The sequence below is a fragment of the Pan troglodytes genome, chromosome 21 (assembly GCF_028858775.2).
Source record: "Pan troglodytes isolate AG18354 chromosome 21, NHGRI_mPanTro3-v2.0_pri, whole genome shotgun sequence".
In the NCBI taxonomy this organism is placed as follows: Eukaryota; Metazoa; Chordata; class Mammalia; order Primates; family Hominidae; genus Pan; species Pan troglodytes.
Window position 1 is genome coordinate 28,599,612 of NC_072419.2, and position 19,257 is coordinate 28,618,868.

General features: G+C 36.8%; 1 long non-coding RNA gene across 1 annotated transcript; it reads right to left on the reverse strand.

The window, feature by feature from the left end:
- Positions 1 to 226: 226 nt before the first annotated feature.
- On the reverse strand, positions 227 to 18,969 carry LOC107969898 (uncharacterized). The gene is made up of 4 exons (XR_001712029.2): positions 18,915 to 18,969; positions 16,640 to 16,783; positions 15,161 to 15,274; positions 227 to 761 (listed from the first exon to the last, which is right to left on the reverse strand). It is a non-coding gene; the product is annotated as an uncharacterized LOC107969898 (long non-coding RNA).
- Between the last annotated feature and the right edge of the window lie 288 nt (positions 18,970 to 19,257).

Consider the following 19,257-nt stretch of genomic DNA (forward strand, 5'->3'; position numbering starts at 1 on the left):
GTCAAAAAGAAGCCCACTTCAAGAAATACTCCTCTAAATAACTTCAGAGAAAAGGAAATTTTGAGAAACAAGCAATCACACAGACACACCATGTGCTGTTGTCTTTTCAGCACCAGCTCTGTGTTATGGTACAGTTAGGGAGAGGATGAGGAGGGCTCTTCTCTGAGCACATTTCCAACAGTCTTTTCATGGTATGCAGCAGTTGTTTACAACAATGTTTCTCACTTTAATGTGCACACAAATCATGCAGGAACTTTTGAAATTCACATTCAGACTCAGTGGGACCAGATGGGGCATTAGCCTTGCAGAGGTGATGGGCTCACAGGCATGCCAATGGCCTGTGGTCCTTGGATTGCACTCTTAAGTAGCAATGGTTTAGAATATGGTGAAAATATGTTAGAAGGGGCATTGTGAATGTATGGGGGTTCACCTGTTCAAGAAACAACAATGAAAAAAAATGGTGATTAAATGCAACCACACCTAAATAAGGTAGGAGGTAGAACCAGCTTCTCCATGAACAGGCCACATACCATCTCCCGGGGCTGCCTCCAGTGTCCAGCCTGGCTGTGCTCAGGCCCTCAGGGCTTGCTGGACTCTCCTGGCAGTGTGGGGTCAGGACTCGAGTAGGTTGGATGCTGATAGCAGAGAGTGTGATTCTCCGGCCTGATGACCCAGAATCACTCCCAGGACTGGAATCCCAGCTCTCCCAGGAGGAAGGACTCGTCCCTGGTCTCCGCATCTCCCAAATGCTGATTCTGTGTCTGCATGTGGAGGGGTAACAAACAAACAACAAAGGACCATCTCAACCTGCCACACAGAGCAGAATCCCATAAAAAGTTCCAACTCTCTTTTTGGATGAAGCTTCTTTTTTTTTTTTTTTTCTTTTGAGACGGAGTCTTGCTCTGTCACCCAGGCTGGAGTGCAGTGGTGAGATCTCGGCTCACTGCAACCTCCGCCTCCTGGGTTCAAGCGATTCTCTTGCCTCAGCCTCCCAAGTAGCTGGGACTACAGGTGCATGCCACCACACCTGGCTAATTTTTGTAATTTTAGTAGAGACGGGGTTTCATCATGTTGGCTAGGCTGAACTACGGACCTCAGGTGATCTGCCCGTCTTGGCCTCCCAAAGCGCTGGGATTACAGGCGTGAGCCACCATGCCCAGCCTGTATGCCACTTCTTATGATTCTTAGAATCTGGTCCCCTTTCAGAAAACTGAAGCCTTGAAGTACCTAAAGTTGCTACATTGTTCTCTTTCCCAAAGAGGAAAGCAAAGGGAAGGTCTAGGCCAGCACTTTCCAAAATTCAATGTGCGTAGGAACCACCTGCGGAGTTGTTAATACGCAGATTGAGATTTGGTAGTTCTGCGTGGGGTGGGGCCCAAGAGTCTGCCAGGTGCTCCTAGCTGGTGCTGATGCTGCTGGTGCCTGGCTACATTGTGAGTAGCAAGGGCAAGCAAACTAAGTGACCCTCTTTGGTGATCTGCAGAGTCGAGGATGAGGCATCTTTCAGGCCTGAGTCAGACTCTCTGAACTCTAGGGGCCCAGGAGCTGCACAGCTGTGTAAGATTAGAAATCTCAGCGCTGAGCAGGATGGGGCTGGGGCCAGTTAATGGCATCATTTCATTGTAGTAACTACAGCAGGCCAGAGCCAATTGCTGTTTAGTCAGCTTTCCCGTGTTTGTTGATTTTGGTATTACTGATTTATTAAAGGAAGAGGAACTGTGTTGGATATCAGAAAAGTGTTAGAAAGAGGGAAGTAGAGTAAATCCAAACCTCTCTCTCTACACTCTCCAAACCTGTCCCCCACGCCCACCCCACCCCCTTGTTGCCAAGTTATGAGATCTTGGGCTGACTTCCAAGTTCCCAAAGTTCAAGTGTGGAAAAAGCCAACTAATCTCCTGGAAAATCTCCTGATGTGTATTTTTCTTTAACAATCTGGGCTGATTTTAAACTTAGCCCACAGTAAACTGTGCTCAACCGGCATTATCATTATGGACACTTGCTGCTGTATTTTCCAAGGATCTCCCCTCCCCCGCTGGTATTGCTACCAGATACAGAATGGAATTTGTCAGGACAAGCCATGTATTACTACTAAACCATTAATTCAGTTAGTGCTTTAGGAGTAGGAAGACTGATTCTTTGCATTATATTTTGGCTGTCAGGCCTGATTTGAGTTTATTTCTCATTGAGTATTCCATATCAAAGGCTGGGATAATAGAATTACAGGACATTAGGACTTTCAATCTGGAAGAGACCCTGGAGATCATTTAGTGCTGTCTGCTCACTTTACAGATGAGGAAACTATATTTTTCAGTCTTAAGAGCTTGAGCAAGTACTCGGCTTTTGATATGCGCATGTAGTTGCCATTCCCATGTATGGGAGTTATGTGTGTGCTTGAAGGGAGTCAATAATGAATCTTTCCTATTTAGTTTTCCTTGATCTTGGCTTTAGCTTCATCAAAGTCTGTCATACACACCCTCTGGACAGCATACATTTTGCAATAATATGTTGTCTTGGTTCCTGATAATAGTGGAAAAGAAATGTGATGTTTTTACTTAAAAGACACTTTATACAATTTAATAGCAACTGCATCTCTGGCATCTATAACAGATGTTATCCAGTGCAGGCAACTTTTTCTAAGTAATCTAGCTGAATTTTAGCTGCTGAAATTTTCTGTATCATTTGGTGATCATATTTCATTTCAGACTTTTGAACACAACAGATTGTCCACCTGGATCTCATTTTGCCACATTTTATTGATGGCCTGACTCAGATCTTTCAAGTTCTCACTAACTGACCTTGAAGGAGTAGCTTGTTTTTTAAATTTTATGACACAGAGATGTAAACTGCCTGCAAATTACGCAACTCAGTGGTGATGAACAAAGAGAACTTTTTATTACTATTTATTACCTACAGTTAAGGAATTAGCAAGAGCTGTTACTTTGCACCCATTCCTGGGACAAAATCCCAAATTAACTTTATATCAAGCACATGTGTAACAAGTGAGAACTACATTTTTTGTTTGCAAATCTAAGCTCATTGTAGTGCTATTGCACTTATGCCTTCCTGTGGCTGCCCTGATTCCATAAATAATGACAGGCTTCTCCCTCCTGGCCTTGTTATTCTGAGTCGGATGGCCCATTGCCTGAGGATCTGAATGACATTGGATGGAAACTACAGAGAGAAGACGAATAAAAAATACTACCCATCACCCTAGTCTGGCCATGAGAAAAACATCTAACAAATTCAAACTGAAGGACATTTATTCTACGAAATTCCTGGCCAGTGCTCCTCAAGGCTGTCCAGATTATGAAAAACAAGAGGAGTGTCAAATGGCCAGGGTCTCCCAGAGGCTCAGGATATAAGATGACTAAATGTGATGGGGGACCCTGCGTGGGATCCTTGGACAGAGTGAAGACACTTGAGGCAGTCTTCATGAAGTGTGGACTTTAGTTAATAATGATGTGTCCATATTAGTTCATTGATTGAGTCACTTGTGCCACACTAACATAAGCTGTGAACAATAGACGAAACTGGGTGCAGGGTATAGGTGAATTCTGTGCTATGTTTGCAACTTTTCTATAAATCTAAAATTATTCTAAATTCAAACGTTTACTAAAAATAATGCTTATGCCCACTCAGCCTCTGCTGACACCAAGCAAGTGTCTGTGATAGGTCAAGTTTCAGCTCCATTATTTCATTAAATCTTCAGAACAACTTTATGAGGTATTTATTATTATTCCCATTTTATCACTTTGAAAACAGAGAAACTGAAGTTCAGGGAGAATAATCTTTTCTACGTTGATTGAGTTCCCTTGGCTTAAAAATGGCAGAGTTATGATTTTAACCCTCATTTATCTGACTCTAAAGCACACACTTATTTCAGTTCCCCATTTGGTTCTCAGAATCCTGTTCTCAAGAGATGGGGCAGAGGATGGGGAAATGGGATGGGAATGGTGGGAACGGCCTGTGTGTAGTTCAGCAGGACTGTATCTGGTTTTCTGAGCCATTGAAGTTTCCCAAGGAGGATCACGCAGCCTCTATTTTCCCTAAAGGCTAAGGTCCAGGCTAGCTTTAGGTAAGTTTTCCCATTTCCTTGGATTTCATTGAACAAATATTAAAAAAGAAATTCCCCCTACAGTGGCCATGGGTGCAGTGTCTGCCATGCAGAGGAGAAGCCGCTGGTTGTAGCAGCAACACTCCAGCTTATCTGGAGCAAAGTAAGTATGGTCATGCTGCATCCTTTTCCAGAATCCCTACCACTGTCTGTGCATCTGGGTCACTGGCGAGCCTAAGGACGTCCAGAGCCCTAGTTTCTTAAGATTCTGACTCAGTAGATGAGAGGAGAGCCCAGAAATCTGCATTCAAAATTATTTATTGATGATTTGGCCATGAATCTGTATTCTAATTCTGAATCTCAGAGAATCAACTCTTGTTCTCACCTGAAGAAAATGTAAAACCACCCTCAACATGGTTGTCTCTCGAGTAGGTAGCATTAATAGACTGTCTAGGCCAGGAGTCCACAAACTATACCTCTGGTTAAATGGCCCACAGTCCCACCGGCCTGTTTTGTAAATAAAATTTGATTGAACAGAGACATGCTCTTCGTTTATTTGTTGTCTATGGTTGCTTTTTGCTACTATGGCACAGTTGAGACTGTATGGCCCTGAAAGTCTAAAACAATAATCTGACCCTTTACAGAAAAAAGTTTTCCAACCCATGGCGTAAAAGACAGAAAGGATCTGGAATAACAATTAGTCGCAGTTAAAGGGAAAGGGAGTCTAGTTGCTCTCAAGCTTCAGTGTACCCAATAATCTCCTGTGATACTTATTTAAAAATGCCACCCCTTGAGATTCTGATTTAGTAGCCTGGGCTGAGGCTAAGAAATATGCATTTTTAGCAAGGTTTTGAGACACATGGTCCTACTCACCAAGAATACGGACCCTGACAATAGCTTGACCTGGGTCCATAATCCTCTCTAGAGGTCTGTGTATGTTTAGTTATTACTGTGTATTATATTTGGACAAAGATTTAAAAAATAAAACTAAATATCACTTTTGTGAACTAAATCATGCCCCCCCCCAACAAATTCATATATTGGAGCACTAACCCCCATATGACTGCATTCACAGAGAGAGTCTTTAAAGAGGTAATTAAAGTTAAATGAAGTCATAAGTGTAGGGCTCTAATCTGATTGGACTGGTGTTCTTATAAGTAGAGAAAGAGACACTAGAGATCTCTCTTTCTTCTCTGCAGATGCACAAAGGAAAGGCCATGTGAGGACACAGCAAGAAGGCGGCCATCTGCAACCTGACCAGCAAGATCTCACCAGAAACCAACCCTGCTTGCACCATGATCTTGGACTTCTAGCCTCTAGAACTGTGAAACAATAAACTGTTGTTTAAGCCACTTGGCCTGTGGTATTTTGTTACAGCAGCCTGAACTGACTAATACAATCACTAAATTATCAAAAGGTGGAATTAAAAGTGTTATATCTGTTTCACTCAAGATATGAGTAGGAAGCAGAGAAGAGTTAGACAAAAAAAACAAAAAACAGATAAACAGAAATTTAGTAAATGTTTGCTGAGTAATGAATTTAGACATTTTGCTTTTTGATATGCTTTCAAGAACTTCAATGAGGTATAACTGACATTCAATAAACCACAATTATTAAAATGTACAATTTGATGTGCTTTGCCATATGAAACCATCATCAAAAATCAAGATCATAAATACAACTATCACCTTCCAAATCTCCTTGGATACCTATAATTCCTCTGTCTGCCCCTTCCTAATCTGCCCCCTGCCATCCTACAAGAGGAAACCTCTGATCTGTTTTCTGGCACTATAGATCTGTAGGTTAATGATAATTTTCTAGAATTTTATATAAATAGAATCATATGGGATGTCATCTTTTTTTGATTTTTTTCCACTCACTATCATTTTTCTGAGATTCATCCATGTTGTTGCTTATATCAGTGTTTTATTCCTTTTGATTACTGAGTGATATTCTGTTGTGTATACTGTCATTCGTTTATTCATTTATATGTTGATGGACTTTTGGCTTGTTTCCAGTTTTAGGCTATTACCAAATAAAGTGCAAATCTTTCTATGGATAGTTTCATTTTTATTGGATCAACTAGGAGGTGTATATTTAACTGTTAAAGAAACTGCCGATTTTTTTCCAAAGTGGCTGTACCATTTCACATCCTGCCGGCAGTGCATGAGAGTCCTAGTTCCTCCAAATCCTAGCCAACACCTGACGGTCATTTTAATCTGAGCCATTGAAACAGGAGTGTAGTGGTATATCACTGTGGTTTTAATCTGCATTTCCCTAGTGACTAACAATGTTGATTATCTTTTCATGTGCTTATTTATCATTCATATATCTTCTCTGGTGAAGTGTCTGTTTTGCCTATTAAAATATTTTTTAAAGTTATTGAGTTTTGGGGGCTCTGTATTCAGAATGTAAGTCCTTTATTAGACTTATGCTTTGCAAATATACCTTTCCAGGCTGTAACTTGCCTTTTCATTCTTTTATGAATGAAACAATGTTGGTCCAAAAACAAAGGTTTTTAATTTGTGGAAATACAGTTTACCAATTTGTTCTTAATGGACCATGACTTTGCTGTCATAGCAAAGAAGTTTTTGCCTAACTCAAGGCCACAAAGATTTTGTCCTGTTTCCTTCTACAAGTTTTATAGTCTTAGATTTTACATTTCATTCTACAATCCATTTGAGTTAATTTTTGTATATGGTGCAAGGTGTGGATTGAAGTTCATTTTTTGTATATGAATATCTAATTGTTCCAGCATCGGTTGTTGAAAAGACTATCCTTTCCCCCATGGAATTACTTATGCAACTTTGTAGAAAATCAGTTATTTACATACATGTGGGTCTATTTCTCTATTCTCTATTTTTTCCCACTGATTTATTTGTCTGTGTTTTGTACCAATCACACCTGTCTTGATTACAGTAGCTTTATAATAAGTCTTAAGATTAGTGAGTTGGCCGGGCGCGGTGGCTCACGCCTGTAATCCCAGCACTTTGGGAGGCCGAGGCGGGCGGATCACGAGGTCAGGAGATCGAGACCATCCTGGCTAACACGGTGAAACCCCGTCTCTACTAAAAATACAAAAAATTAGCCGGGCGTGGTAGCGGGCGCCTGTAGTCCCAGCTACTCGGGAGGCTGAGGCAGGAGAATGGCGTGAACCCGGGAGGCGGAGCTTGCAGTGAGCCGAGATCGCGCCACTGCACTCCAGCCCAGGCGACAGAGCGAGACTCCGTCTCAAAAAAAAAAAAAAAAAAAAAAAAAGATTAGTGAGTTTTGGTCTTCCAACTATTTTCTTCCTTCCAAAAAAAGTTATTTTGGCTATTCTAGGTCCCTTGCACTTCCATATTAATTTTAGAATCAGTTTGTCAATTTCCAAAATAAAAATGCTGGGATTTTGATGTCTTAGTGACAGTAATGAGACTTCTTCCAAGGGTAAGTGACTCAATCCAGTTACCATTTCATGACAATGGAAGGTATGCAAACATATACACAAACAAAATCAGCAGAACATGGTCACACTAATTTTGCTATCATTACCAGGAAACAATGAAACAAAATTAATTTCCCATCTTAATACTCTAGCTTTATTTCAGCTGTCTGCAGACATGTATGCACTAGCTTCCCTTTGGACACTCTTTTTAAAAAAAAATGAGGTGACATGGACATAATTTAAAAGCAACCATTTTAATGTGAACAATTCAGTGGCATTTTGTACATTCATAATGTTGTGCAACAACCACCCTTACTAATTTTAAAACATTTTCCTCACCCTAAAAGGAAAACTTGTACCCATTAAGCAATTGCTCCCTATTTCTCCCACCTCTGGCACCACCAATTTTACATTCTGTATCCTGGATTTACCTGTTCTGGCCACTTCACATAAATATAACTACACAATACACAACCTTTTGTGTCTGGCTTTTTTTACTTAGCATAATATTTTCAAGACTCATCCACATTGTATCAGGCATCGGTACTTTGACTGAATAATATTCCATTGTATGTATATACCACAAGTGGTTTATCCATTCATATATTGATGAACATTTGGGCTGTTTCCACTTTTTGGCTATTGTTAACAGTGCTGTTATAAATGTACATGTGCACGTATTTGTTCGAGTACTTGTTTTCATTTCTAGAAGTAGAATTGATGAATCATATGGTAATTCTACATTTAACTCTTTGAGAAACTGCCCAAGTCACTGTCAGAATGGCTGAACCATTTTACATGCTCACCAGCAATGCACAAGGCTTCCATTTTCTCCACATCCATGCTGAAATTCATGATTTTCTCTTCTTTTTTTGAATTATAGCCATTCTGGTGAGTGTGAAGCAGTAACTCATTGTGGTTTTGATTTCTCTTGTGACTTATGCTGTTGAACATCTTCCCATGTGCTTATTGCCCATTTGTGTATCTACTTTGTCTTGTCAATCCTTTGTCCATTTTAAAATTTGATTGTTTGTATTTTGGTAATCAAAATGTAAAAGTTTTTATACAGTCTAAATACTAGACCCTTACCAGATATATAATTTGAAGGTATTTCTCCCATTCTGTAGGCTATCTTTTCACTTTCTTATTAATTTCCTTTGACCCAAAAAAGTTTTAAATTTTGATATAGTTTAATTAATTTATTTATTTTACTTTTGTTGCTTTGGCTTTCAGCATTTTATCTAAGAATCTATTCCCAAATCAAAGTCATGGAAATTTACCCCTATGTTTTTCTCTATCTATTTAGGTTTTTGATCTATTTTTGAGTGAATTTTTGCCTATGGTGTGAGGTAGGGATCCAACTTTACTTTTTTGTAGGTGGTTGTCCAGTTGTTTCATCATTATTTGTTGAAGAGACTATTATTTCCCCACTTATTAGTCGTGGCACTCTTGTCAAAAATCAATTGGCCATAGACATATGGATTACTTTGGACTCTCTATTTTATTCCATTGGTCTATATGTCTGTCCTCATGCTAGTGTCACTGTTCTGATTTCCGTTGTTTTGCAATAACTTTAGACATTAGGAAGTGTGAGTCTTCCAACTTTGTTCTCCTTTACTAAGATTGTTTTCACTATTTAGGACACTTTACAATTCCATACATATTTAAAGGTAAGCTTTTTCATTTCTCTAGTAAAGACCATTTAAATTTTGATATCAATTTTTGTGTTGGATATATAGATCAATTTATGAAGTTTAAAAATATCCATTTAAAAAATAAGTTTCTAATTCATGAACGTGGGGTACTTTCCATTTCTTTTTTTTATTGCTATTATACTTTAAGTCCTAGGGTACATGTGCACAACATGCACATCTGTTACATATGTATACATGTGTCATGTTGCTGTGCTACACCCACTGACTCGTCATTTACATTAGGTATTCCTGATAATGCTATCCCTCCCCCATATCCCCCACCCCATGACAGGTCCTGGTGTGTGATGTTCCCCACCCTGTGTCTAAGTGTTCTCATTGTTCAATTCTCACCTGTGAGTGAGAACATGCAGTGTTTGGTTTTCTGTCCTTGCGATAGTTTGCTCAGAATGATGGTTTCCAGCTTCATCCATGTCCCTACAAAGGACATGAACTCATCCTTTTTCATGGCTGCATAGTATTCCGTGGTGTACATGTGCCACATTTTCTTAAACCAGTTTATCATTGATAGACATTTGGGTTGGCTCCAAGTCTTTGCAATTGTGAATAGTGCTGCAATAAACATACATGTGCATGTGTATTTATAGTAGCATGATTTATAATCCTTTGGGTATATACCCAGTAATTGGATCTCTGGGTCAAATGGTATTTCTAGTTCTAGATCCTTGAGGAATCACCACTCTGTTTTCCACAATGGTTGAACTAGTTTACACTCCCACCAACAGTGTAAAAGTGTTCCTAATTCTCCACATCTTCTCCAGCACCTGTTGTTTCCTGACTTTTTAATGATTGCCATTCTAACTGGTGTGAGATGTTATCTCACTGTGGTTTTGATTTGCGTTTCTCTGATGACGAGTGATGATGAGCATTTTTTCATGTGTCTGTTGGCTGCATAAATGTCTTCTTTTGAGAAGTGTCTGTTCATATCCTTTGCCCACTTTTTGATGTTTTCTTGTAAATTTGTTTAAGTTCTTTGTAGATTCTGGATAAACTGAAACTGGATCCCTTCCTTACACCTTACACAAAAATTAATTCAAGATGGATTAAAGACTTAAATGTTAGACCTAAAACCATAAAATCCCTAGAAGAAAACCTAGGCAATACCATTCAGGACATAGGCATGGGCAAGGACTTCATGACTAAAACACCAAAAGCAATAGCAACAAAAGCCAAAATAGACAAATGGGATCTAATTTAACTAAAGAGCTTCTGCAAAGCAAAAGAAACTACCATCAGAGTGAACAGGCAACCTACAGAATGGGAGAAAATTTTTGCAATCCATTTCTTTAGATCTCTAATTTCTAGTTTTGGGGAGAGTTTTTTAAATGTTCAGTAAAATTCATCTGTAAAGGCATCTGATCCTTGGCTTTTCATTGTTGGAAGTTTTTGTTGTTGTTATTTGTTTATTTTAAATTACGGATTCAATCTCTTTACTTATCAATCTGTTCAGATTTTTTGGGTTTTTTTGAATCAGTTTTGGTAATTTGTGTTTCTAAGAATTTGTCCATTTCAGACTGGTTATCTAATTTGTTGATGTATAACTGTTCTCAGTATTATCTTACAGTTTATTTCTGTTAGATTAGTGGCAATGTCCCCCTTTTCACTTCTGATTTTATTTATTTGTTCTTTTTTCTTTTTTGCCAGTCTAGCCAAAGTTTTGTCAATGTCGTCGATGTTTTAAAAAAATCAACTTGGTTTCATTAATTCTTTCTGTTGTTTTCCTATTCCCTATTTCATTTGCTGCAACTCTACTCTGATTATTTCCTTCTTTCTAGTATCTTTCAGTTTAATTTTCTCTTCTTGTTCTAGTTTCTTAAGGTGTAAGTTTAGGTACTGATTTAGATCTTTCTTCTTTTTTAATGTGGGCATTTACTGCAATAAATTTCCCTCTTAAATACTGTGTGGGATATATTCTATTAGTTTTGTTATATTTTGTTTTGATTCATCTTCAAGTATTTTTATGGCCCTTGTTATATCTTCTTTGACTCGCTGGTTGTTTAAGAGTGTATTGTTTAGTATCCACATGTTTGCAAATTTCCCAGTTTTCCTTCTGCTGTTGATTTTAACTTCATTCCATTATGGTCAAAAAAGATATTTTGTAGGCCGTGTGTGGTGGCTCATGTCTGTAATCCCAGCACTTTGGGAGGCTGAGGCAGGCGGATCATGAGGTCAGGGTTTCGAGACCAACCTGTCCAACATGGTGAAACCCCGTCTCTAATAAAGATACAAAAAAAAACATTAGTCTGGTGTGGTGGCTTGAACCTGTAATCTCAGCTACTCAGGAGGCTGAGGCAGGAGAATCACTTGAACCTGGAAGGCGGAGGTTGCCATGAGCCAAGATCGTGCCATTGCACTCCAGCCTGGGAGACAGGGCGAGACTTCGTCTCGAAAGAAAAAAAAAAGATACTTTGTACAATGTCAACTCTTTTAACATTATTGAGACTTGTTTTGTGACCTAACCTATAATTTGTCCTAAAGAATACCATGTACAAATATGAATAATACATATTTTGTTGTTAGAATATGTATTGGGTGGAGTATTCTGTATGTGTTAGGTCTAGTCGTTCAAGTGTTCTATTTTCTTATTCGTTTTCTGTTTATATTTTATCCATGATTTAAAGTGGGGTATTGAAGTCTCTATTACTGCAGAACTATCTATTTCTCCTTCAATTTTGTCAGTGTTTGCTTCATATACTTGAGGTGTTCTGTGAAAGGGCTGTATATACAACATGATCTCCAAATGCAGATTGAGCCAAGAAATGAAAAAATGAGTCAGACAAATCCAGTTTGTCAGTAAATGGTGATTTATTAGAGGACTTACAGACAGAAATGTGGTCTTGGGTGGCTGCAAGCCAGGAAAAATTCTGCAGTGCAACCCTCTAGGCCCAGGGCTTATATATCTTGGGTGGGGGGTAAGTACATATCCCTGGAAGAAATGTGTAGGTGACTTAAAGAATACTACTGGCATCACAACCTATAATGCATCCAACATCAAGGGCTGTTTTGGAGGAAAGGGGAAACTTACAATAAATAGGTATTTCTACATAGGGAGTAATATATCAATGAGACATCTTGGAGGAATTCTCAGACTCAAAGTTAGTCAGGAGTCACATGGCAGATTAGCATCTGAAATAGAATCACTCTTGTCCCCACATGGAGGCTCTGTTGTTATGTGCATACATGTTTATAATTGTAACTTCTTGATGAATTGACTCTTTTACTGCTATATAATGTCCTTTTATCTTCTAACAATTTTTCACTTAGTGTCAAATTTGTTTATTAGTATAGCCACTCTAGCTCCCTTTTTTCTGCTTTTTTTAGAAAAAAATTATTTCAATAGTTTTTGGGAAACAGGTGGTTTTTCGCTACATGGTTAAGTTCTTTAGTGGTTATTTCTGAGATTTTGGTGCACCTGTCACACAAGCAGTGTACACTGTACCCAATATGCAGTCTTTTTTCCCTTACACCCATCTGAACCCTTCCCCCGAAGTCCTTAAAGTCCATTATATCATTCTTATCCCTTTGCATCTTCATAGCTTAGCTCCCACATATACGTGAGAACATAAGATACTTGGTTTACCATCCATGAGTTACTTCACATAGAATAATGGTCTCCAACTCTATCCAGGTTTCTGTGAAAGCCATTAAATTTGTTCCTTTTTATGGCTGAGTAGTATTTCATGATGTATATATACCATATTTTCTTTATCCACTCATTGGTTGTGGGCAATTAGGATGGTTCCATATTTTTGCAATTGTGAATTTTGCTGCTATAAACGTGTGTGCAGGTGTCTTTTTCATATAACAACTTCTTTTCCTTTGGGGAGGTTTACAAAAACTATCTTTTTCCCGTTCTTCTACTTATATATACTTATTTATGTATATTATATATATACCTTTAATATATACTTATTTATATATTAATATAATATAATAATAATTTAATATAATATATGCATATATGTATATAATAATATACATACATATATACATATATTATATAGACATATATGTATATTATATGCATAATACATGTATATATAATATACAAATATTATAAGTATAATATATGTATATATGTATATATTATACATATATATATAATATATATTATACATGTATATAAGTATATATTATACATGCATGTATTACACATGTATATATAATATGTGTATATATTATACACGTATATATTATTTATTATACATGACTATATTATATAGGTATATATGGTATATGTGCATATATCGTATAGGTATATGTGCATATATCATATAGATATTGGTATAGGTACATATATGATATATGATAGGTATATATGATATATGCATATATCATATAGGTATATATGATATGTGATAGGTATATATGATATATATCATATAGGTATATATAGGTATATATCATAGGTATATATAGGTATATATCATATAGGTATATATAGGTATATATCATATAGGTATATATAATATATGCATTTATATTATATAGGTATATATATTACATAGGTATATGTAATATGTGCATATATATTATATAGGTATATATATTATATAGGCATATATAATATGTATATATATTATATAGGCATATATAATATGTATATATATTATATAGGCATATATAATATGTATATATATTATATAGGCATATATAATATGTATATATATTATATAGGCATATATAATATGTATATATATTGTATAGGCATATATAGTGTATATGTTATATAGGTATATATAATATATGTGTATATATTATATAGGTATATATGTCTATATATTATATATGTAATAGGAAGCAGGAATGAATGCACAGAAGACCTTAGAGTTTAAGGCATTATTTGTAAAATGAGAAATATTATATATATGTCTATTAATATAGACATATATAATATATACATGTATACATGCATGTATACATATATACATGCATGTATACATATATACATGCATGCATACATATATACATGCATGCATACATATATACATGCATGCATGTACATGCATACTTATATAATACATACATATAATATACATATATAATATATACTATGTATACATATATACTATATATACATATATATACATACATTATATATGTGTATTATATATGTATATATTATATATGTATATATTATATATGTATATATTATATATACATATATATTAAGATACATATATATATGTCTCATTATACCAATAATGCCTTAAACGCTAAGGTCTTCTGTGTATTCATTCCTGCTTCGTATTACATATATAATATAGATACATATATAATATATACATATATACTATATAATATATGTATATATAATATATACATATGTTGTATATGTATTATATGTATATATTACATATTATATATACATATGTATATATATTATATATAATATATATATATCTTAGGCAAACTTTCATTGCTCATTTTTGTTAAATCCTGAAAACTTTCACTTTACTCCATTTCTAAGTTTGATATTCTGGTACAATTAAAGTAAGAGTTTTCTTTCTTTCATCTCCTTTTAATCTCTCTCATATTGATTTCTTTTAATGGAAAATTTTTTTATTTATTATTTTATCCTTCCGATAGACTTCGCCAAGCATCTCTCCTCAAATCTGTATCCAGATTATTTCCTCAATTTTCTTGAGTTGGCTGTGCTATATCATTATTTTATGTCTTTTTGTCTTCCCATGTAAATACTTTACTAATTCTGGGACCAGAATAGACATCTTTGTATGTGTTTTAGTTAGCTATTGCTGTATAATTCCAGTATCCATTTATGTTTCAATTATCTACTGCTAAGTAAGAAACTATCCAAAAATACTGTGGCTTAATGCAGCATCTCAGTATCTGAGCATTAACAGTATCTCATGATACTGAAATCTGAGCTTGGCTCAGTGGGCTGGCTTTGCTGCTTAACATGGCAGTGGCTGAGGCTAGAACATCTGAGATAGCTTATTCACTTACTGTCACCTGCTTTCTGCGGGGTGGCTCGAACATCTGGAAACTAGCCAAGCATTTTTCTTTCTCTGCATGGCTTCTCTTGGGCTTCCTCACAGTATGGTGGTCCTAGGACAATGGCTGGTTTCCAAGGGGAAAAAAAAGAAGCTGCCAGTTTTCATTAAAGAAGCTCAAACTGGCATAGTGTCACATTTGCCATATTCTATTTATGAAAACAAGTCACAAGAATATTCAATGAGGAAAGGAAATAGGTTCTACTTTCTGATGGGTGAAGTGTTGTGTTTGGACTGTGAAAGAAAGGAAGATAGTAGCCATCTTTGTAGATTATCTGCCACAGGAGCCTATCTACCTTTTTTTAAAAGTGTGAGTAAGGATTCTTTGCCTATGGCTTTACATGCTCTCTTGGCACCTAATATACTATAAAAGTATATAGGAATTGTTAGATAAACACCAGGGAGTCAGCTTGGAGTCATATTGTGAGATTTCACAGAGCACTCATAATTTTTTAATTACAAAATAATTTATTTAAATAACCTGTTTTAGTTGAAAAACAATGTGTATGCAATTTTATGTGAAACAGCACTAATGTTTTCTAGGGAAACAGTCTCCCTGTCCCACCCCTGCACCCTCCACCATTCCTCCACCCAGGTTCCTACTATATATTCCCCAAAATAGTTGCCTCTTAGAGGCATGGTCAGAGCTCTCAGCCCTTATATACACTTTTGTTGAGCTGTTCCCTCTGTCTGATCCTTTGCTTTCATTTTAGCCACCTGAACTGTCTACCTGTCTGTATTGCAGGTGTTTGACCTGGGTACCTAACACTCTTCCTCACTGCATCTTTACCATGGAGACAATTGGGCTCAAAATTGTTGGACATACAGTTTTTATTGTATCTGCTTTGGCCTCTTTCTGCTACCAGAAGGTTGTGACACTGAACTTTTTGGTTTCTAAATGTTCTGCTTGTTGGCCTACAGATATTGTTCTGCCATAGAAAGTGATACAGTAATAAATCACAGACCCTCAGGAGCACCCAACACTCTTTGAAACTACTACATGCGTAATTCTAAATTCCCATTCTCAATTGTTATTACTAGTTTTCACAGTAATTAATACAATATTTTTTGTCTTTTCTATAGCTTGTCATAGAAAAGGGATATATTATGCATTTGCTGAAGTTCTGATATACATGCATTATTTTCCTCCCATGTATCACTCTATTCAGTATCTGATTTGATTACTTTTGTTATATTTTAATGTCTATTTCCCCATAATTTTATATCAACTTTAGTGGCCATTTCATGACTAAGTTCAACTTTTTCATGAGCAATTGTTAAGTGCATGGTGCATATTATATGTACTCAGAAAGCACCAGGGATTGTCCCTTGCTTTGGAAGCTTGAGGTCAAATTGCGGAAGAATATGTATATTTTTATAAAGTTAGAAAACAAGGATCACAGAGAGAATGAAGATGTGTAAGTTATCTCACCTTCACTGAAGAGTCGGTCTTTACAATGGGTAGCACAGTCGAGAGGGGGTTTTCAGAGGGAAGGAGATTTGAACTCGAGTTTGAAGACGAAGTAGAAGGGACATAAAAGCTGGGAGGGAGGTGGAGATGAAGCACACAGAGAAACTCGGAAGAATCGAAGAAAACATTTGTTAAGTATCTATTAGAAGTCAAGTATTTTCCTAATCATTGTATAGACATTACCTTAGTGGATCCTTAAAATATCCATGTGTGGCAGGTGCAATTATTATCCCCCCTTTACATATGAAAAAACTGAGGCCCCTAGGTTGTGAACTAGGATTTGAAACATGACCTAGCTGACTCTATATCCTTTGAATCCATCAGGATTCTTCTTGAGAAGGAAGAAAATATTCCTTTTCTATGCTGATTGTACAGGACAAGTCGTGGTCTTCGTGTAAAAAAAAAATCCAGATAATGCAGAGTGTTTTCACGACTATCCACTTGAATAATAATGAGATTGGCATAGTCTTAAACAACATGTTGTCCTCAAGTGAAAACATTTTTTATTGCCTCTTATAGAAGCTGATGCTGCTGTACTTTGTCAGCTTACAAACAGTACCAGGATAATAAACACTCAGCCCTCACAGGGGGAGAGATGTCACTTCTGCAAGCTAACATACATAGAGAAATGGACCAGAAAGGTGGACGTACATGAATGAAGTTGTGCCAAAATAGAGAAATAGTTTTTCTGTTCAGCCTGTTTATGTTTCAACCATGGAAATCAGCAAACACTACAAGTTAGGGCTTTCCCCCAGTGGTCTCCCCACCCCCAGACAGCCAGTTATTAAACATTTAACAGCACATGACTAGATTAAGTGCAGGAAAAAAAAAAAAAAAAATATATATATATATATATATATATATATATATATATATATATATAGTCTCAATCCTAAAGCTTCGTTCATGTATTTTCATTCCTGATCAGTTTCTTAAATTATGCCCAGGCATTGAGATGTCAAAGTTTCCAGGGCATAATCCCCGTTCAGGCATTTCCTGATGTGCTATTGGCCCTTCACTGCCAAGGACCTGCTCTTGGACTCTATAACCAGTTGCTTTCTTCTCAGAAGTCTTCTTCCTTGTTTCCTCTTGACTTCATGGGAAACAGTAGACTCCTACTAGGACAGCATTTGATGTTTCTCTTTCAGTGAGCTGGAGATCCTCCTGTCTTAAAAAGCCTTTTCTGGCTATTTTCTCTTCTTAATTCTTATACCAATTCTGTATTTGATGCTCGTTGGCTCTTGTGGGGGCAAATAGACTGCTCATTCTGTTTACTCTCACCTGGGGTTTCTATTTATTTATTTCCAGAAACATTCTAGAAAACATTTAACTGGCTCTGCAGAGGGTAGGGGAAGCTCTGATCTGCAGTGTTTGCCAATTTTCCTAGCATGAATACTCCCGCTGTTGCTGATTTAGAGCTGCCAAGGTGATGTAATAGAAGTTAGAATCAGGAAGAAATATACAATGGCTTGCCATTATATTGTTTTTCCACCATACAATACAATAGACATAAATAAGTACAAAAACATACATAATAACAAAATTTAATAAAATATTTAGGAATGATGAAGTTTGAATATTTATTTCCCTGGTTTTGAATATGTTACTTAATCATAAATTTACATAACATATATATATTTTTTGAGACAGAGTCTCACTCTGTTGCCCAGGCTGTTGTGCAGTGGTGCGATCTCAGCTCACCTGCAACCTCTGCCTCCCAGGTTCAAGTGATTCTCCTGCCTCAGCCTCCCAAGTAGCTGGAACTACAGGCACGCGTCACCATGCCCGGCTAATTTTTGTATTTTTAGTAGAGACAGGGTTTTGCCATGTTGGCCAGGCTTGTCTTGAACTCCTCACCTCATGTGATCTGCCTGCCTTGGCCTGCCAAAGTGGCACGCACCACCACTCCTAGCCAATGTAATTTTTAATAAGAACTATGTTTACCAGCTCGTGAAACTACTGGAAATTTAACCATCATCTTCTAGGAATGGGTAGAAACTGGCCTAGCACACCACACACAGCACCACAGCCCTCTTCTGTGCCCACAACTAGTTTTGCTACGTTTTCAGTCTCTTTTGCTCCAGTCCATTTTCTCAAGATTTTTTTAAAGAGCAATTATTTTTGCATTAATTACAATAATCTTATTTTTAAATAATCAGTTTCTTATAAGGGGTTCAATTAAAGACACAATTTCTCATCTTGTGGATTATGAAAATATTCAAAAAATTTTAATTACCTGTTCAACATCACATCCGAAAGGAGAACCCAGCTCTTTGGATATAGGTTCTTTTGACTGGCCAATAGAATTCCAAAGTGAGAACACTCTATTAATGATCTATTGCTTCATAATCACCCCAAAACTTAGCAGCTCAAAATAACATTTATCGTCTCACACAGTTTCTGAGGGTCAGAAACCCAGGAATGGGTTAGCTGGGTGGTTTTGCACCCCAGCCTCTCAAGAGACTGCATTTGAGCTGCCGACCATTTCTGCAATCCCCTCAAGGCTTGACGGGGGCTTCAGAATCCACACCTAAGTTCACACACATTTGTCCACGGCCTCCTTGCTTTCTTGGCTGTTA